The sequence below is a fragment of the Eubalaena glacialis genome, chromosome 6 (genome assembly GCF_028564815.1).
Source record: "Eubalaena glacialis isolate mEubGla1 chromosome 6, mEubGla1.1.hap2.+ XY, whole genome shotgun sequence".
Taxonomy (NCBI): Eukaryota; Metazoa; Chordata; class Mammalia; order Artiodactyla; family Balaenidae; genus Eubalaena; species Eubalaena glacialis.
The window spans coordinates 29,756,283-29,781,190 of record NC_083721.1 but is presented as its reverse complement, the minus strand read 5'-3'; positions in this window follow the sequence as shown (position 1 = coordinate 29,781,190).

Genomic DNA, 24,908 nt, shown 5'->3' with positions numbered 1-24,908 from the left:
AGAAAAATATTGTTTTAAAAGGAACCAAACAGAACTTTTGGGAAAAAATGCCTCACTTGTTTATAATAGTAACAGATAGGTAAAAGAAACAATTTGCTAAAAGAATATAACAGTCTTGAACTTGTATGCGCTGAGAATATAGCCTCAAAATACATGTATTTATGTCCATTTTTGTTTCAAATATAATGAGGAATTTTAAACCCCATTCAGTTAATAGTATATTAAGCCAATGAAATATTAATAAGACTGTAGAAGACTTGAGCATTTCAATTAACCTTCTTAACCCATGGACTTTTATAGTACCCAATGTTTATGAAATATATGTTCTTTTCAAGAAAACATGGATGTACCAAAATTAATTATGTTCTCATTGTGAAAAAAGCCTCAAAGATGCAAGTACATCAATATTATGCAGACAATATCCCCTGACCAGGTAAACATGTAAAAATAATGAGGTAAATAAAAATTAATATCTTTAATACAAAAATATAATCAAAATTCCTTATACATTAGTAAATTAGCACAATACATTTCTAAATTATTCATGGGCCAAAGTAGAAATACAAATGTAAATTAGACAGTATTTAGTACTAGATAACAATGAACACATTATATAACAAAACTTAACAGATGCTGCTCAAGCAGTAAAAGAAATGTATAAACTTAAATTCATTTGAAGAGAAGTTAGAGTGATAAATAATGATTGAGGCATTCAACTAAAGAAGTTAGAGAAAGAATAAAAATAGAAAGCAGCCTCATAGCATATGATAAAGGCTAGAAAATTAGTGAAATGAAATAGAAATGAATAATAAAGATCATCAAAAGTCATACACCGAGTTCTTAGATCCATGCAGGTTTGTTTATATGTGTTCTAACATTTTCTTCTTTTCTCTTTTTGGCCTATCTCTGACATTGTTTTAATTACACCACATTATTATAAAAGCTATTGCAAGCAAGACAAAGAAAGCATTACCAAATCAGTAGAACAAGGATGGACTATCAAACGGTACTGTAATATTTCCATAGCTATACCTATGTAAATATATAAAACTAGACACCTGTCACCACATACAAAAATATATTCCAAGTACATTATATACTAAATATAGAAAATTAAACATTTTTAAAGATCATGTCTTCATGTTATTGGAGTAGGTACTTTTGTAAACAAGACAAACAGAAACTTTAAAGGAGTAACAAGTAAACATATTCAAATGTGTTCAACATCATTGAGGAAATGCAAACATAAAAACCACAACGACACAGCCCTGTTCTCCCAGTAGAGTGTCTAGAATTAAAAGCACTGACATACCAAGTGCTGAGATTGATGTGGAGTATTTGGAACACTCATACACTGCTGGTGGGAGTGTAAATTGAGGTAACTACTTTGTAAAACTTGTTAGTTTCTGCCAGTTCTAAACAGATGCTTACCCTGTGATCAAGCAAATCCACACATTCAATAATATTCGCAGCACTTTTATTCATAGGTCTAGTGTTCCCATCACTAGAAACAACCCAGATGGCCACCAGCGTGAGAATGAATGAATTATGGTAAAGAATGAACCACTGCTACTCACAACATGGCGGAATCTCACAAACAAAATGCTGAGCAAAAGAAACCAGATACAGGAGTAGACATTGTATGTTTCTATTAGTGTGACGTTTAAGAGCAGGCAAAACTGATCTGTCATGATATGTTTACAGAAAGAATTCACAGGGAGGAGACACAAGGAAGCCTGCCAGGGTGCTGAAAATATTCTAGACCTTCAGTAGTGTGGTGGGTACCCAAGTATAGAGACATGTAAAAATTCATAGATCTGTACACTTGAGATTTGTACACTTTAATGCCACTTTATACCTCAAGAAAAAAATAAAAACCCAAATCATTTATCAATTGGATTCACTAAAAAAAGTGAAAATACAAGTGACAAAAGGGTGACAATATTTGCAACTATGTAACCAGAAAGGATTAGTGTCCAAGCTCTATAAAGAACTTCTAAAAATTAATAAAAGAAAAAAAAAGCACAAACAATTCAGGAAAAAATAGGCAAAACACACAAATGGGCAATTATTAGCCAGGGACCATCAAGCTGATAAGCTGTTCAAGCTAACTAACATTTAGGGAAATGCAAATTAAATCAAAGTGAAATATTTCACACCTATCAGATGGGCAAAAATAATCTGTCAGCTAACACAAGTTTTGGCAAAGCATCAGTTTGTAGGAGCTCTGAGGGATTTCTGGTGGGTGTACCTACTGATATTCTTGGGAAAGCAATTTGGCAGTTCTAGGAAAATGAAAGATGTGCATAGCATTGAACCAGTAATTTTATATCTGTCAATAATCTAGAAGCATCTTCTCAAATATTCACACACACACACACAAAAATTCAAGAATAGATTATTTATAATACAGAAAAGGTGGAAAAACCTGTCACCCAATAGTGATATAAATAAACTTTGTGCTCTACTTATACAAGGTAATACAATTTCTTGATTAAAATAAATGAATGTATCAAACTATTTCAACATGTAAATTTGTCACAAATGAGTTAAAAGTAAGATATAGTGTGATACCACTTACGTAAAATTTAAAACACACAAATGAGAGTATATATTGTTAATATACATATACATATGTAATACAATTACAAAAAATATTCGTGAGAATAATACACACCAAGGTCAGGATAGTGGATGATGAATTGAAGGGGGTAGAATTTTTACTGTATAATTTTCTATTAAAAAAAAGACCTAAAATAAATAGGCCAAATGTTCTAATCTGTTATATTTTGTATGAGGGATATAGTCTCTCTATACTTTGGAGTTACTTCATAATTTAAAATTTTAATTAATCAAAAAGAAATGAGACTAGGCTATGCCTTGAGTTTTCTGTGAATTAACTTCTCTTTGATTTGTTCACATATTCTCACACAATTTTATAAAACATGAGAGAATATTAGTATAGGGACTTTTCCATGTCCTGTCATTTGTTTTTAGACCTTTTAATCCTAGAATGGTTTCTTCCTCTAGGGACAATGTAGTAACTGGGGCCAGAATCATCTGACAGCTCTGCTCATTCACCTGTTGACCCTGGGCTGGCAAGACTCCAGCAGCTGAGTGTCCTCATGCATCTGTCTCTCTGTGTTCTCTCTTTGTTCCTCTCCAGCACAGTGGCTTCAGAGAAGTTGGAATTCTTACATCGTCCAGAGCTCCAAGGCCATGTTCCAAGAGAGAGCCAGGTGGAAGTTTTATCTCTTTTTATGATCGAGACTCAAAATTCATGTAGCATCATTGTTGATTCTGTTATTTAAAAGAGTCACCAAGGTCAGTGTATATCCAAGGGGAGGAGATTTAGACTTTCCCTCTTGACGAGAACACTGTCAAAGAACTTACTGGCATGTTTTAAAATCACCAGAACCAGAGTTTGAACTGTGCTAATTTTATTTTATGAGGTAAAGCCTTTACCCAAGAATCCACTGGTTTGGAGAAAGACATCAAGTAGCGCCCTGTACTTCTGACAGCAGCCTTGTGGCCATTCTCACAAACAATTCTACCAATAGTGTGCTTTTCTGTAATTCATTCAAGAGGAAAGGTGCTCATTCCCAAATTCCTCCAAACTCTTTCTCTCTCTCTCCTCATCTAAGCCTATAGCACTCCCCAGGGACTTTTTCCCATCAGCGCAAAGCTGTTTCCACCCTGTCTGGACTGGGGATAAAGTTTTTACCATAAAAATCTTGTTTTTTCATATTTTGCTTTTTCATCAAGCTTTAACATAAATTATTGGTGTCACTCATTATTGTACTGAACACTTTCTGGCTCCTTGTTATTCAGCATACCTGACACATTGGTCTCTGGAGTGCACTTGTTTTCTCCAGGGCCAATGACAAATGAAAGAACATAAATATCAGTGCCATTGTCACCGTACTGCATAGAAAATTGTGCCTCAAATATTGCTCCTCCTAAATGAAAACAAACTAAAATACAGCTGACGTCAAAGTATGGCGGCGTGCACCTGTCCTTAGGTGCGTGCTGAAGACACCTGTATTTCTTTCTCCTACTGTCCCTTTAAACTGCTCAGTGCTGCTATCTGCCATCTGCTATCTCAGACTTATCTCCTAACTTTTCTATTCTTTCCGATTATAAAAGAACTCTGATCACTTTCAAACAAAAAAACTGTCTCACTTTAGTGATAGATTCAATCCATTGTATTCATATGAATTCTTCATTTATAGCTAAATAACCTCTCTCAGCTCTGGCCTGCTACACCGGGAAGCCACAATGTGGAAGATGTAAGGGCTCTGTTACTGGATTTCTCTCCCCTTTCCTGCTTTGAGCTTTGGTTCCTCCCGGCTTGTCTCTTGCCCTTCAAGCTTGGGAGGATGTATGAAAGAAGGCGAGGAGGAGAAATACATGCGTACATTTCACTTTTCAGGCTTGAAGACACTACTGTTACTATCTTCCTCCTTTAAGTCATTTCACTATTCTCATTCTCAAATCTTCCTGACCTTTGTACACACTCAGAAATTTCAGCTTGAGTAATTTGTAAAATGAAGGGTTTAAGGAAGTAGAACTTCTAGGTCCTGTGGACATGGTGCTCTCTAAGCACCTGGGAGTTTAGATAAACACAAAAGAGAAAAGAAAGCACAGGGTAAATGGGTTTTGATCACTGAGATATTGGGTTCTTGAGCAAAAGAATGATAACGGATCACTAGAGGAAAGGAAGCACAAAGCATGAAGAGTGGAGCTTGAACAGGTGGACGCAGGGCACTGAAGCTGTGCACGCTGCCTGAACCCACAATATTCTGCTTTCAACCCGCTCTGGACTCCCTCAGTCACTGCCGTGGTCCAGTCAGGCTCCTGCTTATTTTCTCTTTCACGCAAGAGAAAAGATCATGGAATATGATGAGAATTCATAATTGCCAAGTTTTATACGACGCCTAAACTTAATTTAATGAGGAACAAAATATTTGTTACATAATTTTTACACAATTAGAAGCAAGGCTTAAGTGCGAATTTCCCAAGAACAATTACGATGATTAAAGCCATTCACAGTCAAGTGTCAACGATTAACATAAAATCAGTCTTTGAAATGATGGTAGAAGGAGAGAAAGACCACTGGATTTCCGATGGACGGTAGAGGACAACATCCAACATCTAGGTGGGAAAATGGCACACAGATGTTTAAGGAGACCAACACTGGCTCTTTTTGCCACAACTGCCTTTGGATAAGTGAAAGCTTTTTCTGCGATACACATATTTTACATGGGTCATGTCCCAAATGTTCTGTCTCAAAGTACACAGAAAAGGACTTAAAAGGGACAGGGGGAGCCAGGTTCCCTGTGGAGAGTAATTCTGATTCCGAAGAACACATGCAGTTGCTTGACCACACTGCTGGATTGAGAAATGAGGTCTTGAGAATTACCAAAGAAGTGCTTTCAAGATAATAGAGCTTTGCAGTGTTCCATCGCCTTCAGGGGAACAGCAGGATGGATGGCTTTCCCTCTAAAAGGACTAAACCTCTAAAACCTAGCAATGACGGAACTGAGGCTTTGGGGTTGTTTTAGGGAAACACCATGAAAAATAAAATTCCTGTCACTGTTCACATCACTTCAGGATTGACATTACTTGCTTGTATTTGTTTTTTATTTCGTTTTGGTGATGTTGGTAAATGTCACTTGAGGGACCAAGTCTTCATAACAGGAGAAAAGTAGAGAAGTAAAGCCAAGTCTTCGTAACAGGAGAGAAGTAGAGAAGTAAAGCAACTATGTGGAAAATTCGGCCAGATTTGCAGCTCATGCACTCATTAGCACAAGCATTTCTTTCAAGAAGCTGGTAAGGCACTGACAGTGCTAAGAAACTGCTTTTGATATAACTTCTGAAATAATTCATTCTTTACCTTGGATTTTTTCACTTCCAGAATTTTCATGATTATTGGCTTCCTTATTATTTGTGGTTTCATAAAAGAATTTCAAAAATTGCAGGCGTTGCAGCTCATTTAAACTTCTAACTTTTTTCACCTTCAAGCCAGGCCTCTTCTAACATTTACTTACCTTATGGAAAAGTCAAACTTTAGTCTATCACTGGACACAAAATTTAAGGGACATTGTTTGTCTTTTGTGCTCACTCACCTCTGTTGTGAGCACTGCTTTTGGTGATTCTGTTGCCTCAGTCTGCTCTGGTCCCTACATCCTGGCATCAGTTCTGTCTTGGATGCCATTCTCAAGAAGTTTTTTTTTTCCCCACTCAATAAATAGATACGGAAAATGGCGGTATTCCTATGTTTAGCATGAGGTGAGAATGTTTATATTTGCTTTGAGGACCCCAAAATAGAATTTTGAAGCAAAGATAGTGGTAGAAGAGGCAGGTGAAATTATATGGAGCCCTACCTGATGCCCCTTTCAACAAATACACCATAAAAATCCTCATCCTCTTATTAGTCAGATTGAAGAGGAAACCCTCTTCACTATTTCTTTGTCTGGATGTGACTTGTGGTTATCTAAAAAGACGATGAGATTCTCATCCTTCATTTAAGATAAGACTACAGCTATAAGAATTGAAAAGAATAGAAAATGGTTATAGTATATTAACAAATCAATCATTTGGAATAAATGGCCAAAGATGATAAGTAGGAGGTCTCCCAGAATCATCTGGATAACCTCTTCAAGATTCCACTTCTTGTTATGATGACTTGGCCCCATCTATTTGAGACTATCACCAAATGCAGGAAACAGGCATGAGAATGATTGTAGTAGAGTAAGTCAAATTCTTTGTCACCGAAAATCAGTAAGGGTAGAATTATGGTGATACATTTATTTAGCTGATAATATAAAAGACAGAGTGAGTTTCATTAAGATAGGATTTTGAAAGGTGTTCTGCTTCTTTGGTTTTTGCTTTCTTTGGACAGTAGAATAGTGATTCTAATAGCTAGCAAAGATCTACCTGATCTGGGTACCCTAGAAAGATAATTGTAAGATTTTACAAGATAATCAAAGTATTTTTTTGTGAATAACTGAGCCTACACTTTCTTTACACATAGTATTGTATTACACACAAAATTTAGTCACTTAGAACTTTTAATCCTTGAAAAACTTTCCTTTACCCACTCCCATCCCCCTGCAACTCCATTTCACTGTAATCGCTGTAAATTATTTTGTGATTATATCCTTCCAGATTTTTTATTCAGTGATTTTCTTTTTATTCTCTCCAGCCTTTTCTTAGTGTTTAACAGGATATTTAGGACGTATTTCCAGGTTATCCACCTCATTCTTTTTAATGACTGTGTAATATTCCATTCTAAAGACATATTATGATTTGTTTAATTACTCCCTGGTGGATTGTTAAGTTGCTTCCAGTGTTTTGCTATTGTAAACAAATTTTTGACAGGATATTCTTGCTGTTTTTTTTTAATTGTATTAATATATTTTTTTATTGGGGTATAGTTGCTTTACAATGCTGTGTTAGTCTCTGCTGTACAATGAAGTGAATCAGCTATATGTGTATATATCCCCACCTTCCTGGACCGTCCTCCCACACCCCCTCATCCCACCCATCTATGTCACCACAGAGCACCAAGCTGAGCTCCCTGTGCTATACAGCAAGTTCCCACTAGCTATCTGTTTTACATATGGTAGTGTAGCAACTGACGAGGGATTAATTTCCAAAATTTACAGGCAGCTCATGCAGCTCAATATCACAAAAACAAATAACCCAATCAAAAAATGGGCAGAAGACCTAAATAGACATTTTTCCAAAGAAGACATACAGATGGCCAAGAGGCACATGAAAAGATGCTCAACATCACTAATCATTAGAGAAATGCAGATCAAAACTAAAATTAGGTATCACCTCACACCTGTCAGAATGGCCATCATCAAAAGATCTACGAACAATAAATGCTGGAGAGGGTGTAGAGAAAAGGGAACCCTCTTGCACTGTTGGTGGGTGTGTAAATTGATACAGCCACTATGGAGAACAGTATGGAGGTTCCTTGCTATTATTTTTAAAGGATAGATTCTTAGAAGTATGATCACTGGGTTACAGAGTATGCACATTTTTAATAATTTATACTCCCATCAACAATATAGGAGAGTGTTTGTTTCTCCACCTTTAAATCAACCTTAAACTTTTTTAATTTTGCAAAGCTGATAGATGAAGAATGGTATCTGACTTATTTTGACTTGTGTTGTTTCCATTACAAAAAAAATCTATATTTTTTCTAGGATGATTACAATTCTGTTGTTTTCCCATTTACATCTTAAATGATCTCTCATTTATTATGGTACAAGTGTGATATAATAATTCAACTATTCTTTTTCATATGACAGCTAATTGCCTTAATACTATGAATTGAATAAAACATCCTTTCTCTACTGATGTGAAATGCAAAATTTATCATATATAGGTTCCAATATATACTTGCATTATTTCTGCCCTCTATTCTAGTCCACTAACCTACTTCTCAATTCTTGTATGCATATGAGACTTTATAATAATAAGGAAATACATTTTAATATCTGGTGAGCCACATCCCTTCTCATTATTCTTTTCAAAATTTTCTTAGTTTTTGTATCCACTTGTCAGATTTCAAAGAGAAAAAAAGTCAAACTTCTGTTTGGAATACAATTAAATTTATCTAATAATATAAATCCTTTATATCTGAATAGGGTTAAGCCTTCCCATCTGGGAAAATGGTATGTTTGTTCCTGTATGTTCTTTAGTAAAACTGTATAGGTTTCTTCTTATAATTTTTATTACTTTCTTATTAAATCCATACTTAGGCATTTACAAATTTTGTTGCTAATATAAATTTGATCTTTCCCCCCATCTTATTTTCCAACTTAATTTTTTATTCATAAAGGAAAACTGTTAATTTTTGTGTTTTTTCTCACATAGAGCCACTTTATAGAACTCAACTGTTAGTTTTAAAATTATTTTAGCACAGTAAAGGAGACCATATTTACAAATCATATATCTGAGAAGGGGGTAAGATCCAAAATATATTAAAAAAAACCCATACAACACAATAGCAAAAAACAAGGAAACAAAACCCCAAACAAACAAGCAATCTAATGAAAAAATGGGCAGAGGATCTGAACAGACATTTTTCCAAAGAAGACATGCAGATGGCCAACAAGTATACGAAAACGTGCTCAACATCATGAATCTTCAGGGAAATGCAAATCGAAACCACAATAAAATATTGTCTCACACCTGTTAGAATGGCTATTATCAAAAAAACAAGAGGGCTTCCCTGGTGGCACAGTGGTTGGGAGTTCACCTGCCAATGAAGGGGACATGGGTTCGAGCCCTGGTCCGGGAGGATCCCACATGCTGCGGAGCAGCTAGGCCCGTGTGCCACGGCTGCGGAGCCTGCGCTCTAGAACCCGTGAGCCACAACTACTGAGCCCACATGCTACAACTACTGAAGGCCGCGTGCCTGGGGCCTGTGCTCCATAACAAGAGAAGCCACTGCAGTGAGATGCCTGCACACTGCAATGAAGAGTGGCCCCCGCTCGCCGCAACTAGAGAGGGCCCGTGTGCAGCGGCGAGGACCCAATGCAGCCAAAAAAAAAAAAAAGACAAGAAATAACAAGTGTTGGCAAGAATGTGGAGAAAAGGGAACCCTTATGTACTATTGGTAGGAAGGTAAACTGGTGCAGCCACTATGGAAAATAGTATGGAGGTTCCTTAAAAAATTAAAAATTGAGCTACCATACAATCTAGCAATTCCATTTCTGGGTATTTATCTGAAGGAAATGAAAACACTAACTTGAAAAGAGATATGCACCTCCATGTTCTCTGCAATGTTATTTATAATAACCAAGACATGGAAGCCACCTGAGTGTCCATTAACGGATGAGTGGATGAAGAAAATGTGATATATATGTGTATATATCACACAATGGAATATTATTCAGCTATAAAAAAGAATGAAATCTTGTCATTTGTGACAACATGGATGGACCTTGGGGGTCATGCTCAGTGACATAAGTCAGACATATCACATGGTGTCATCACTTATACGTGGAATTTAAAAATACAAAACTGAACTCATAGATACAGAGAACAGATTGGTGGTTGCCAGAGGGGGGAGGGTAGGTGTGGTCAAAATGGGTGAAGGTGGCCAAAAGGTACAAACTTTCATTTATAAAATAAAGTCCTGAGAGATAATGCACAGCATGGTGACAATCGTTAACAATACTGTGTTGTATATTTGAAAGTTGCTAAGAAAGTGGATCTTAAAAGTTCTCATCACAAGAAAAAAAGAATTTAACCATGAGCGATGATGATGGTTAACTAGACTCTGTGGTGATCATTTCATAATATGTACAAATATCAGATCATTATGTTGTACACCTGAAACTAATGTAATATTATATGTCAATTATATTTCAATTTAAAAAAAATCAATCCAACGGCTGTGAGGATAATTGATTGGAAGGGAAAGAATGGAGCTGTGGCAATAACCCAGGCCAGAGGTGTTGGTGGCCTGCAATAAAGGGGTTGTATTGGATATAGAGAGAACTAGGTTCATGATCCTAGTTAAAACTTGAGACTTTGATATCTCCTTTACTCTTGCTACCAACGTGCAATCAGTCATGAAATCTGATAGGTTCCAACCTTTATACTTTCTCATACATGACACTCTATTTCTAAAAATAAAAAGTTTTTTAAAAATAATAATATTTTAGTTATTTATTTTGGATTCCCTAGATATAAATTTACATCATCTGCAAAAACTAATAATTTTATCTTTTTTCCAAAATTTAATTAATTAGCAAATTCTTTTCTGAAATTCGTTGCATAGGCTAAACTCTCCAAATTATTGGTGCCCCTCATTCTTACCTATCTTGCTCCTGGCTTTATTGGGGATGCTTTTAGTATATGACCCTTTAATATTTTCTGTTAGCTTCTAATAAATGCTACTTATGATATTTAGGAGATTGTCTTTTTCTATTTTCATATTAGAAGCATTTTTTAAAAATGAGAAATATCTGCCACATTTTATCAACTTTTCTCTGTGAGGAACTAGTAGCGATCCTACATCAGCTGAGGAAATACCTCTGGCTTGGTCTGGATTCTTCTGTGTGCCTTGTATTTCTCTTGTCCCACATGATCTTCACTGGAATATCTGCTACTTACATTTTTATCATTATCTTTTACTGTATGCATATGTATTTAATCAGAGTACACAATGCACTGAATCATTCTCAACGGATTTTTAGAATACCTGATTTTGTCCAAAATCTCACTGAATGCTGTCTGAAGCCGTGTGATACTCTGACTCTCTTCTCTCATGCCTCAATCATCCGTTTGGATATATGTTCTCTTTGGCAACTCTGTTCTCTCTGTGGTAGTAGCAACCTCAGTGGCAACAGGAGAGGGGGAAATTTTACATCTTCTTTGGCAGGAATAAATACTTCCTGCCTGGAGTCTAAAATGAGAATAAATTGCCCACTGTGCAGAAACATGGAAGTCATGATATTCCCGATGAAACATCTTTAAATAGTCTCCCGGCAGTCATGTTTTGGGTGTTACTGTTTACCATACCGTAGGGGTTACATTTCCATGAGATTCTGAATAATTTAGCAATAAAAAACAAATTGTTCATTCTGTAATGTCTATCTTTATTTTGCACTGTTTACACTTTAGCATTTTAATAGCATTGAGGGATGGTGTCCAGGTTATTTGCATCTTTATTTCTGTCATTCATGGAAAAAAAAGAAAGAATGGAAGTGCCTTGGCAAGTCAAGCAAGTTGGCGTTGTGGGTGATTACAGTTACGATCCTCAAGTTACTTCTTAACAATGGGGCTTTTGGGCTTCCCTGGTGACGCAGTGGTTGAGGGTCTGCCTGCCAATGCAGGGGACACAGGTTCGAGCCCTGGTCTGGGAAGATCCCACATGCCGCGGAGCAATTAGGCCCATGAGCCACAACTACTGAGCCTGCGGGTCTGGAACCTGTGCTCTGCAACTAGAGAGGCCGCGATAGTGAGAGGCCCGCGCACCGCGATGAAGAGTGGCCCCTGCTTGCCGCAACTAGAGAAAGCCCTCGCACGGAAACGAAGACCCAACACAGCCAAAAATAAATAAATAAATAAATAAATAAATTAATTAAAAAAAAAAAAAGGGCTTTTTTGCACTCAAATGAAACTGGATAATTGACATGTCGCTGTGTATTTTCTTTTGTAACAATAGATCCTACCAGCAAGAACTTTAATGCATCATATTTTATCCTTTGCTTGCTATGTAAAATGGTTCTAAATTTACCATCTATCTTCCCTTGACCTTTTACTGTGCTATTTGTTTTGTTTTTCTCAAAACTAAGATTTCCCCATCCTCTCAACCCTTTATTTACTAAACTTTTTTTTTAAACCCCAAATATTTTATTCAAAGTAAATTGTAGTTAATATGTCAGACAAAAACAAATACCTTCATATGCATGGACAGCATTTTCCAACTTTTTATTTTTATCTAATTTTAGATTTATGGAAGAGTCACAAAAAATGTAGACATTTCCTGTATTAAACTTTTAAATTTGGTAGCCGTTCTCTGAATTTCTTCCAATTTCTTGGTGTATTTTAACAAAGAAAACCCAGAACCCTGAATGGTGAGGGCTTTTAAATGCCAAGTAGGGCAGAAAAATTACCTCATTTGTTTTCACATGTGATACTTTTATTAACAGCAGTCCAATTCAGTGTTTATTTTTCTGGCAAGAATATTCATTATTGACTCATCCGTTCTATTCCTTTCCTTATAACCTTGAGGGCAACACACAATGAACAGAAAATGAAACTTAAAGCATGGAGCAGAGATTGGGGGTCATGGGAGCGTGGCATTATGGTTTCTCAAAATTAGCTTAGCTTTTGTGATATTTGCTAGGCAAATAAACTTTGGGTATTAAATCGACAACATATTGACAATTATACAAAACTCAAATGCCACCCTGCATCTATCTGACACAGCACTGATGTAAGTAGGATCCCATTAAACATTACTATTGCTGATGTTATAATTTTGATTTAGTTCCTGCAGATAGTTTTCTAGCTTTTATTTTTACACTTCCAACTAATAACCTCTTGTTAGCATTTTAGTTTTATTCCAGATACAAGTCTATACTTCCTGACCATAAATATGAATTCGAGGATATTTTATAGCACTTCACAGTTTGTAAAAATAACTTTCATGTATATGATCTTACTTGATCCCACACCTTTTGGTGGTGGACAGAAAATAAATTCTTAGCTCTATTTTACAAATGGAAAACCAAGGTTCAGATTCCTAAGAAGCTGTCTAAGGAGTTAGCACATGTGGCTAATTACATGGATACCGATTAGTAGAACTTGGGCTAGTGCACGAGTCCTTTGACTCCTGGTCCATTGCTTGTTCAAGTATACAACTCTACCAGAAAAGGTTAGCTATCGCTTTATACAACTCTACCAGAAAAGGTTAGCTATTATTTTAACTCTGCTTTATCACTGAGCTTAGACTATGCCCACAGCGTATCAATGGCAGTACTCAAACGCAGATGGAATGAATACCGGTTACAGAAGTTAAGAAGGAAAGAATAAAAAACTAAGTCAAGAGATGAGGTAGAGAGTAATGTCATGCAAATTGTCTCTGGACACTCAGTGGTACTGTTGTCATAGGTCACCAATCCAAATTTTGTTTTTAAATCTATCTGAGCCATTTAGTACTGATTCTGTAAATTATGCCAACGAGGACATATATGGATATCAGTTACTCATGTAACTAATATTCCCAGTTTGTGTGTGTGTGTGTGAGTGTGTGATTTGTGCTTGTGTTTGTAATAACAAAATTAATCATTGCTACAACAACTCTTTCACTCTTAACCCTAGACCTCAGAAATCATATATTTTCCTTTCTCGGAGGCCCCGCACCTTGCTGCCTCCATGAGAGCTATTCCTTCCCCTGGGACAGACTCGGCACAGTTCTGCAACTAAGCTCTTGCCATGTGTCTTCATTGCTAAATGATAGACCGCCCAGCCTCGCCCCCCATAGTCTTTCCATTTACCTTGTCAGTACAGATGTTGCAAACTTGGTATCAAAAGGAAAGTCATGACTCATATCACGTATCATTATTATTTTTGAAAGTGTTTATAGAGAGCTGAATCCAAAATGTCAAATGCTGAGATTTCTTGGAAGTAAATGGTAAAATGCAATAACAGAAACTCTAGGTGTTTTAATTTTTCTCTCATTTCTGTTTGACTTCTGATCCTATGGTGATTCTGTCAGAATATTCTAGAATTGTCAATGCATCTAATCCATTTCTTTAGTACTAGCATTCTAGCATTGAGTAAGTTATAATTATGGGACACGGTAGTATACGGCAGAGACTCACCCTCCTTGTGCCGTTCTGGCTTCCATTTCTGGCTCACTGCCACTCTCTCCTATGGCAAAGACCCAGAAGCCTGGGAACGGGAGAAATACACTATCAGTTCTCATCACACCTACCTGGCTTTTTGCCACTCTCAGGTGAGAGCACCTGAAAAATAACAACCAGGTTAACTGCCATTTTATTGACTTGTGGAAAAGGAGAAAGCCAAATGGGCTTAATATACCTGATTTAAACTGAATTCAGTTCAATGCATCACATATTTTTGAGAGCACACTCTGTGACTGGCAGAAAGCACACAGAAATAAATAGGAGTTTGTTTCAGATGAGGCAGATGCTTACAATATATTGTGATAAGGGGACTATTCGTTCTATGTACAAATAAGCAATAGTGCTGGGGAGGCATTTATCACCCCAATGAGAGGCACTCATCCATTCACATTAGACCTCTCAGCTCCTTTCCTATCTCTGAAGGTGGCAATGGACTCCAAGTGCGCTCTGCAGCTCCATAGGGGGCACTAGGACAACCCGTGAGAAGTGGTGGACTGTTCTAACAGTCTTGTACTCTTGGAGTGGCTGACAGCCAATGGCATTAAAGGTATTAAAGGTCTAACTCTCTTAAGTTATGACTTGGCAGGGGACCATTTTACTAGTTAGTAGGAAGACCCACCACACAAATACATTTTTTTTTATTATCAGTAGCAAACCTGCATTAAAAGCTGTCATGACAATAAGGCATCCTTGCAGACCAGGGAACACAGTAAGTAGATGGAAACGTATTGAGATGATATTGTAGTATTGAATTACAACAGGGATAATAGCATGGATTCATCCCAGAAGGATATTGTACATAACGACCAATTAATTGTTGCAGAAACTTTGAAAATAAATCAGTGAAAATCAAGAAGACAGATCTGGATGACTCAATGGATCTGTTTTTTTAGAAAGGCCTACTGAGTCCTCTATGGCCAGGGTTAATGGTATTATTTGTAGTTCTGTTTGGTAGAAGCTTTGAGGAAAATTATCACACTATGGTGACCAGACTGTGGACTTTCCCAAAGTACCTATGCTTTCTTCTTTGCTCATTACTGAAACCTTAAAAACAACAAGGCTGACGAGTAGAAAGACACCTGTAGAAACCTCAGGGGAAAAACATACCCTTTAATATTTATTTTGATTGAGGAAACAACCAGAGGTCTCCGGTGATGAGGTAGGGGTGGGGTCTCTTTGTTTAGAAGAGGGACCAGGAGAGATCTATTTTTCTGTCTGCTGTATAGCACTTTTGTAATATGTATTTTCCTTTTCTTAAGATGCAAATAGTACTCATTGGCTTCTCTGACCCTCCATCTCTCTTGTCATTCCTGTAGTCACGTTGAGAAAATGACAACTTTACAAAAGGTCAAGTATTTGTCATGTAAGAAAACTGCATTACTCTTTCTCAGAATTAATGATTTCAAGATACAAAGGCAAAAAGTTAGGTTACCACAATCCTTCAATTAGTTTATTTGTTGGAGTCATACGGAATGTACCCACTTTATGGATGTTTGAATTACTTATGTGGAAGTAAATCCTTAATGAAAGTTTTCATCCTTCTTTGCTCTGTCATCTCTTTGATTCCTTAGTGTGCATTCAGAAACCTAAGCAGTTCTCCCCCTGCTTGACGTTGTTTTCAGGATATGGTGAAGTTATGAGGCAGTTATTCCAAACCAGTGAAAAATAACAGTATCTTCAAAGACGTGTGCATCTAAGGGAAGGTTATGGTTCAAAATTAACAAGTTATTACCCCTAAATTTTCTTCAACTCCCAACCAGTATAAAGATACTTTCTGGGCAATTTAGAATGACTGCAAATCACTTTGAAATGCTTATTCTTATATCTATCTTTGTAATAATAATAGCTTACATACACTGAATGCTTCCTATGTGCACCTGATATGCATTATCTTATTTAATGCTTACCATGAGCCTGTGCGGTGGATCCTTTTTTACCCCTCATTTTAAAAGGAAGTCAGCCATCCCTTCACCTCACACTTACATCATCACCAGCCCTATTGATTTTACCCCCAGGATACAGCTCAAACCGTCCACTTAGCTCCATATCCAGGGTTAACCTGCTAGTTCAAGGCACTATCATCCCTCACTTAGCTTCCTGCAATAACAGTTCTTTCCATTCTGGCTCCCATCCAACCTACATAGTAGCCAGAATTATCTTTTAAAAATGCATATTGATTCACATTTCTCCTCCCTCTAAAATCCTGGTCTGTGAAGTTCTGTGGAAGCTGACGCCTCACACCTGCCTGTTCTGAGTCCACCTGCTTCTCCATCTCATCTTTACCACCCTCTCCTTGCTCATGCCATCCAGGCTCATGACAGTCTTTCTCTTCTAGAACATGCATACATGTCTCACCTTCAAACGTGCTGTTTCTACCCAGGCTGCCTGAAGCACTCCTTCAGAATCTGCCTAGCTACTCCTACTCCTCACTTAGGTCTCTGCTAAAACATTGCCCTCATAGTTTCCTCAACTCATCCATCTAAAGTAGGTTCTTCCATTCTCATAGCAATGTTTATAGCTATATATATATGTATCTACATCTCTCCCTCATAGCAGTTTTTATATCTATATCTGTATGTATCTGTGTCCTAGCCACTGTCCTTTCATCTATATGGATAGATTTTGTCTCAAACCCTTGCTGATTTTTATGTAGACCTAGACCTGTGATTTTTCACTGTAAGTCCAGAATCACTTAACATTTGTTGAAAACAAAGCAAAACGTTTTGGAAGTGCTTCTTAAGATTTGGAGGCCTTTCTCCTTGGCTTGTAGACGACTGTGTTCTCCCTGTGTCTTCACAAGGTCTTTCCTCTGCAAGTGTCTGTGTCCTAATCTCCTCTTCTTATAAGGACACCAGTCATATTGGATTAGGGTCCACCCTAATGGCCTCATTTTTATTTAATTATCTCTTTAAAGCCCCTATCTCCAAATACAGTCCCATATGATGTCAACGTAAACATTTTTGGTGAGAGGAGGCACAGTTCAGTCCATAACACATAAGTAGTGAATTAAGGTGTCTGAGGTTCAAACAATGGGCTTTCTGACTCCAAAGTCCAAATTTTTATACCGTACCAAATCTGCCTCTATGTCGTTAATTCTCTTTTCCACTACCTGAAATCCCTCTAATTAAACTCTACTTCTCACCATCCCAGGGTGCTGCTCCTTGCTAGTAAGATTTTGAGGAAATTAAAGTCCTTCTTCTCTTGAGAAGATGGAGTGAGTGAGCTAGAAGGAAAAGAGTCAGCAGTCAGGAAGTAAAATGCTTAAAATATAGACTAAGGAGGTTGTACAATTATTAGTCTGAAAAAAGACATTTATTGAATGAATATGGATTTTCTGCAAATGACTACAAGATTAATTGAAATTATTCTCAACTCGTGGGAACTAGTTTCAGGAGAAAATAATAGAAAATCCCTGGCTTCAGTCATTGTTTTTTTGCTCTTTGCCATAATCTTGTTAAGTAAACAGAGTTCCTTTATTTTTATCATTGTAGAGAATAAGGAGTTGAAGCTCAAAGAGTTTGTGTAACTTGCCCAAGTGGTAGAACTAAGACTCAACCCACTTCTTTTGATTCACAGTGCAGTGATCTTTTGCTGTACTGGCTGCCTTCCTATTCACTGTACCCACAGGATACTGTGTGAAATTCTGTAGGTAACTTGTAGATTCACCACAGGATATGCTATCAAAGAACTTCCTTTGTGAAAGATCAAACTATCTACTCCTCACCCTCTCCACCTTGCCCCTCCAACCCTGGAAGCCCAATGGCATGCAAATGGATATGCATATCCACACTCACAAAGCCATATCTTATATTATACTTATGGGAGTGCATTTTCTGAATGTGGAACTTACCCAAAGGGGAGTGGGCACTAACTGCTACACAGTATGATTGAGAAGTTCACAAGCTCACATCTGCCTTCAGATATGTCTGCCAAGATGCTATATTTCCTCCTCTTAACTGGTTCTAACACTTCATCTATAAGAAGAGCTAAAATTGGTAAAAAACAAACAAAATGTCTCAACTGTCACTATAACAAGTGTTTTTCACTAGTGAGTTATGAAATAAATTTTGTGGGTCAAGACCAGCATTTCAAATATGAAGTAGAATAAAATAAAATAGAAAATATCAGAGTGCACTGCATGAAATGAGAGAAAATAGTCTCATGAAAATTTTGTTTCCATTTTTTTTTCTCTGTGTGTGTGCAAGCCCACATACTGGATCCTTATGAAAAATGTATTTCTTGATCGATGACAGTGAAAAAAGTGAGAAACATTTCTTTAAAAAAAAACCCAGCTCTTTATACTTTTGAATTTAGGATTCTTTTGATAATATGATAAAAGTATGGTCCCTTTCCCAAGATGAATGCACACACATTCATATACCTATGTTTTTGGTACCATTTTAAAGGACCTATAGGCTATATGAATCTTACCTACTGATCTCACGTTAAGAGCACTTGCTCTAGCTAAAATGCTTTTCCTGGAAAGGGGAGAAATGACCCTTGAGGTTTCTTCTGGGCCATTTCCTTAAACATTTCCATATGTTAGCCTGAATACCTTTAGGATTTTACAGCTAAGAACCTAGCCTAAAGAGGATGAGAGAATTTATTCAACATTTAGTTCATAATTTTTACTGAATAAAATAAATCTAGCAGTATAAGGGTTTTCAAGCCATACCATACCAGCTCCACTGAGCTTAAGTTCCAAAAGGGGAGAGAGGCAATAAGCAACTGAATAAGATGATTTTAGATAGGGTTAAGCTATAAAGGATACGATAGAAACAACTGGAAAGGAGGGGGATAGATTAAGGAAGGCCGTTTATTTTGAGCTGGGGATCAGAGAATGTGTCTCTTTTATTAACTTGGATTGCTATACAAATGTTTGTGGTCATGTCTCCCCTGTTATATTACACCTAACAGAGTGCTTTACAATATTTCAAAGCACTTCATGAATATTTATTGATTGGTAATTTTATTTAATTTTTTAAGGATAGATGGGGAAAATATCATGTCTAAGAGTATAGATTCTGGCATCAGACTGCTTGAACTTGAATCCTTGCTCTGCCCTTTACTAGCAATGTGGTTATGGGCAAGTTACTTAATCTCATAAACTTTAGTTTCTTCGGGCTTATCTCTAAAATTGGGCAAATAGTATTCCCTACACGATTAGCCTGTTATGAGGATTAAATAGGTTAACAAATGTAAAGAGCTTGTATATTATGTTTTCTGATGTTCACCTCAGTACTTAGTGCTTTTGAAAAACAACCATTTTGTGATATCTCACAATTTTGTGGGTCAGGAACATGGGCAGATCTCAGTGAGATAGTTCTACTTTATTCTGCTGACTCATCAGCTGAAGTCACTTGGTGGTTTCTAGTTGGTGGATGAGCTAGTCAGGAAAAGTGCAGGAGTGGGGAGTGAGGGTTCCAAGTGGCTTCACTCACATGTCTGTCATGTGGTGGGATGAGTGGAAGTCTGGACCCATAGAACAGAGCTTCTATGTTATGTCTTTAGATTTAGTCTTGCAGGATAATTAGATTTCTTACGTGGAGGCTCAGGGCTCCCAGACAGAGTGTTCTAAGAAAGAGGACATAGCACCTGATGGCTCCTTAGAGTCTGGGTCCAGAAACTAACACAGAGATGCTTTTGCCATATTCAAGTAGTCAAAGTTATCAGAGAACCAACTCAGATTCAGGAAGGAGTTATAGAGCCCACCTTTCCAGATACGTCAAAGAATTTGTAGCCATCTTTAACCTGCCACACCATCCATAGCACCTGGAAAGTACTAGATAAGTCTAAGCTATAATTATTATATCCCGTTATACCTTTCAAAAAGTGTGGTTATATGTTCATTTCAGATTGTCGTAGCAATATCAAACTTTAGCCTTGCTTTTTCTTTACCTTTTCATACTTCTTAAAATAGTCCTCATCAGTAGGTGGCAGTTGGAGTTTTAAAAACTGGTGCACCCTACACAGGCCACTGAGCATTAACTGTGGGAATTTCCCTCCCGTGACAGCACTGGTTTTTATTTATGCCACAAGTCACACAGAGGCTCAGTTTCAGTTTGTTCACCGTAGCCAATAATCCCACTAATATCACCACACAGTTGTGTGTTTCCTCTCGAGAGGCCAAGGACTTAGAAAAAAGGTGCTATCTAAGTACATTAAAATTCATTAGTAAACAATCAGATTTTCCTTGATGCATCCACTACTGGGCTGAACCTCAGGCCCTTCTTTCTCTCCCACCGCAACACCAACAAAATCTTCCATATGAAAAGAACAGAAATAAAAAGACACATAAAAAGTTGGCCAAGTCCACATTTTAAAATTTCTTGTAAAAGACTGATGATTGTGTGGCATTAATCTAAACAGACATTTCCTGTAATCACTTAACGCCCCATAACGAATCAGCAGCTCAATGGGGGTTGTGCATTCTTATCTACTGGTTTGGCTGTCTAACTTGAGTCTTTTTGCTTTGTCCAACTCTGCCTATCCTGCCTTCCTTTTTATTTATTTTTTTCCAGATTTAATACTTTCCTGAGGTACATAAATGCTCTTTTTGGTTTTGGAAGCTCAAGGTCAATTTAAAGGCAAGTCCCTGGAGAAGTGAGCATTTGTGACTGGGTCATCTATTTCCCCGAATCTGTTACAGCTTTTGAGATATGTGTAAGGAGGAGAAAACAGATAAGCAAAATTGGTTTTTGAGACGAGGGGCACCTACAAATGGAGCCCTATTGACCATGAAAATGTAGCATAACGGTATTTATTTGGAGAAAAGATCCATTTGATCATTGTATCCTGTCTTGAAACCAAAATGTTTATGTCCTGCTTTTATTAAAAATTTCATCGTAATGTAAGCCATCCCCACCCCCTTCAAGCCACACCCCAACCTACGCAGTCCCGGTTCGGTCTATTAAATGAATTCCATTTTGAGGTCATTATTTTCCCCAAGTTTCCCAGAATTACCACTCCTCCCTCTGCAAACTGTTTTAATTTGTGTAGCAAGGCTGTTTTCAGAAGGGATATTTGCTAGCAGGAGTATTGATTCTGTAATGGAGTTGCAGTTCAATTGTGGTGACAAGAAGACTGATTTTTTTTTTTTTTAAGGGTCATCAAGATATTTACACTCCAGAGGATAAAATTTGTACATAAAATCACCTGATTTTGCTTGTGCCCTTTCTTTTTCCTACTTAGGCAATACACTTGTCTTAGCGCTTTGCTCGAAGTTTACACGTTTGCACCTTTGAATTACTTTCAAAAAGAAGGCCATCGTTGCCTCTTTGGAAAAGAAAAATTGCCTTCTAACAAGTGGGAAGTCGATATTCCCCAGAGACCACCAGTCTCCTCATGTGTGACATTATTCCCATTATCATGCTGGGACTCTTACAGATTTTACTTGAAGCACAGCCTGGTGGAGGGAGCGCTAATCAGAAACCAGGAGGACTAGTGTTGATACTCTCTCCTGCTACTTAAATTGGACCCGTACTTAACCTTTACAAGCATCCTCTTCCTCTGCCATCTAAAGCAAGAACGAGGAGCCATGTGATCTTATGGGTCCGTTTTAGTTCAAAAGGCAGAAGTATAACAAGCTTAAAATACTTAGCTTTGTTATGAATTTAGAATGGACAGTGTCAAATGAAGTACTCAAAATCTTTTTTTTTTTGTACTCCTTAATGTTGATTTAAATAACTAATTTATTTCATCTAAGATTTTTAACGAAAAGCTGGTCCTATCCGCCTTACTTCTGCTGATGGGCTACTCAGAGAACCTCGCACAGGGTGTGAATATGGGAAACGCTGAGCTGATTTCCAAGGCTCAGTCACCTTTACTCCACATGGCAGCGTTTCCATCAGATTGATGTTCACAGTTCTATTTCTGGCAGCAAGCTGCTTGGCCACAGGGCTTGTACAATTTCTCTTTTTTTCTCAACACAGCACTTTCCCAGTTCATGTAAACTCTGTTAATTATTTTGGCTGTTAGCTGAGAAAGAAGAAAAGCTCACATTTGCTAAATCAAGAATGACGAAGTGGATTCAAAAGTGCTCTTTTTACAGAATGGTTTACACTCTGGAGCTAATGCAGACCCTCTTTGTTTCAGTGTGTTGCACACAAATATCGATTAATCATTTTTCTTTATTAGCTTATGTCCCCTTGGTAGTATAATGCATTTGATGTTCCTTCTGTCTTCCAGGAGAGCGGGATGCTATAAACCCAGGCTGACGCTGTCAGCAAAAGGATTTCAGCAGTTCCTAGAGGTGGGGAAACAGATAATTAATGTTAGTCTCCTCTACTAAAAAATATAAATGTCAGAGAGGGATGGTGGTTTTTTTTTTCTGTATCCTGTAAAACTTTGTGTTGTGAATAAGTGGCCTACAGGGAAGCAGGAGACACTGGTGAAATCATCCAGTTCAAGATTCTAATTCTTCCGTTAGTTCCACACTGCTCCCTAAACAAAGTTGTCCGTGCCCTCTAAAGAAGGACCAGAGGCCAATTATAAAATGTGCACAGCTGTCAGAGAAACGTGTCTAGGCAAAGGAGAGTATTTGCATGAGGTCCTTCCCTCTAACTACCTAAGGAATGTGTATTTTTATGTGCAAAGGAGAGAATTAAGCTGCCTTTTTAGGTCCTAGTTGATAAGCATAGTTTTAACAGTCACAACTCTGTGGCTCCAAGTATGGAAAAGAATTGAGTTAGTTTACATATATAAGAAGATGTGCTTCACAGGACTAGAAACTGGGGTGTTATAAAGACTGGGGACATATCTCTGTGCATCTGTTTTCTTTTCTCATGTTTCACACAGACTTGTTATTTGGTCAGCACCGTGGGGAATATAAATACCTCACAGCTCCTAGGATCATGCTGTCTTAAAACAAACAAACACCAACAACAAAAAACAGACCATGCTAAACTGAGGGTCTTGTAGTCCCAACTCCAAAATAAGGAGAGGGGAGTATTTTTTGTCTCAGCTCACGTCGGATGAATATTGTCCCTTGAATTACCTGTGGTAAGGGGGTTCTATAAGGAAACCCATATTTGGCTGTTGGGAATGTCCTCCTACTTACCTCTTCACCTCCACACCACTGTGTGACAGGGAAGCCACTCAAGTATAATTGACTAAAGACTTTTGACCATTGTCAAGGACCTGAACTTTTGTACTCAAACCAATGAAAATAAAACTCAATGTATGTCCTCGATTGATGTGCTTACCAAGAGGGGCTTTTCCTTTGTGGCAAAAAAAGAAAGTAAGGTCCAAAGCTGAAGACAAGACATACTTCTATTACTTTTTTTTTTTTTTTTTTTTTTTTTTTTAAATTTTAGGCACTATTCATTGACTTTCCACTGTGGAAAAGGAGACTTTTGTTCTCTTTGACACCCAACTTCTCCACCTAGCTCCTGCACCCCACACAGCGGTCTCAAAAAACACATTTCCTATCCCTGCCATATAGTTATATTTTTGGATAGAACAATAATGACTGTTTTTATTATTATGAACATGTATTCACACATGTTCATATCACAGTAATGAACAACGCCAGAATCCCAGTGGCTTTTGCTCATGCAAAGTCCACTCCAGGACTAAGTGATTCTCCTGGGCAGTTGTCCTTTATGCACTGGCCCAGCAGTCCACAATGTTCTCATTTTGTGGCTGTACCAGCTCAGTTAACAATCTAAGGCAAAGGAGAGAGAATGGAGTAGAAAATCCAGGGGCGAACTAGGGTACCTACCGGGCACCGGTGGGGGACCACGGACACCTAAGGGGACGGGAGGAACCCCCAGTGACTGGGTAGGACGTGGGGTGTGGGGGGAGTGAGGGGGGAGAAGTGGAGGCGGGACGGGACTGGTGCCCCTGAGGGGTGGCTGGGGGAGGGGAAGGGATCCCACGCCCGAAGGGGTAAATTGGGGGACCATTGGGAGGGCAGAAGATCGAAAGGGAGTGTGGCCAGATTTCCCTGCCCACTTCCCTGCTGAGATCCCGGGCCTGATCCTCTGCCCAGCTAGGCCCCCTCCAGCCACACGGGTCCTGAGGGAGTGGGAGGGAGGGAAGCGGGAGCAAAAGTAAAGGCTGGACTTCCAGGACCAGCGCCCCTCAGGGGTGGCTGGGGGAGGGACACCCAGCGGGACCACCCACGGTTAGGGGTCCAGCGGGGACAGGGGAGACCCTGTGGGAGATGGGGGGTGGACACGGAGGAATGGAAGGGAAAGCGGCCAGCGCTTACCCTGTCCACTAAGGCACTGGGGAGCCTGTTGGGCTCCCGGGCCTAATCCTTTGCCCTCGGAGCCTCCCTCCTGCCGCACGGAGCCTAAGCCCCGCCCCTACACACCCCGCCCAGGGCCCCATCTCTACACTCGGAAAGCCCCTCTGAGACCCCCTCCAACCGTGCTAGGCCTAAACCCCACCCACACACCCTCACCCAGGTCCTCACCTCCAAACTCCTGAACTGGAGGCTCTGGAGGCCCCCGTTTGGCAATGTTGCCTCTCCGCTTCTGGACAAGTCCTAAGCAGAGG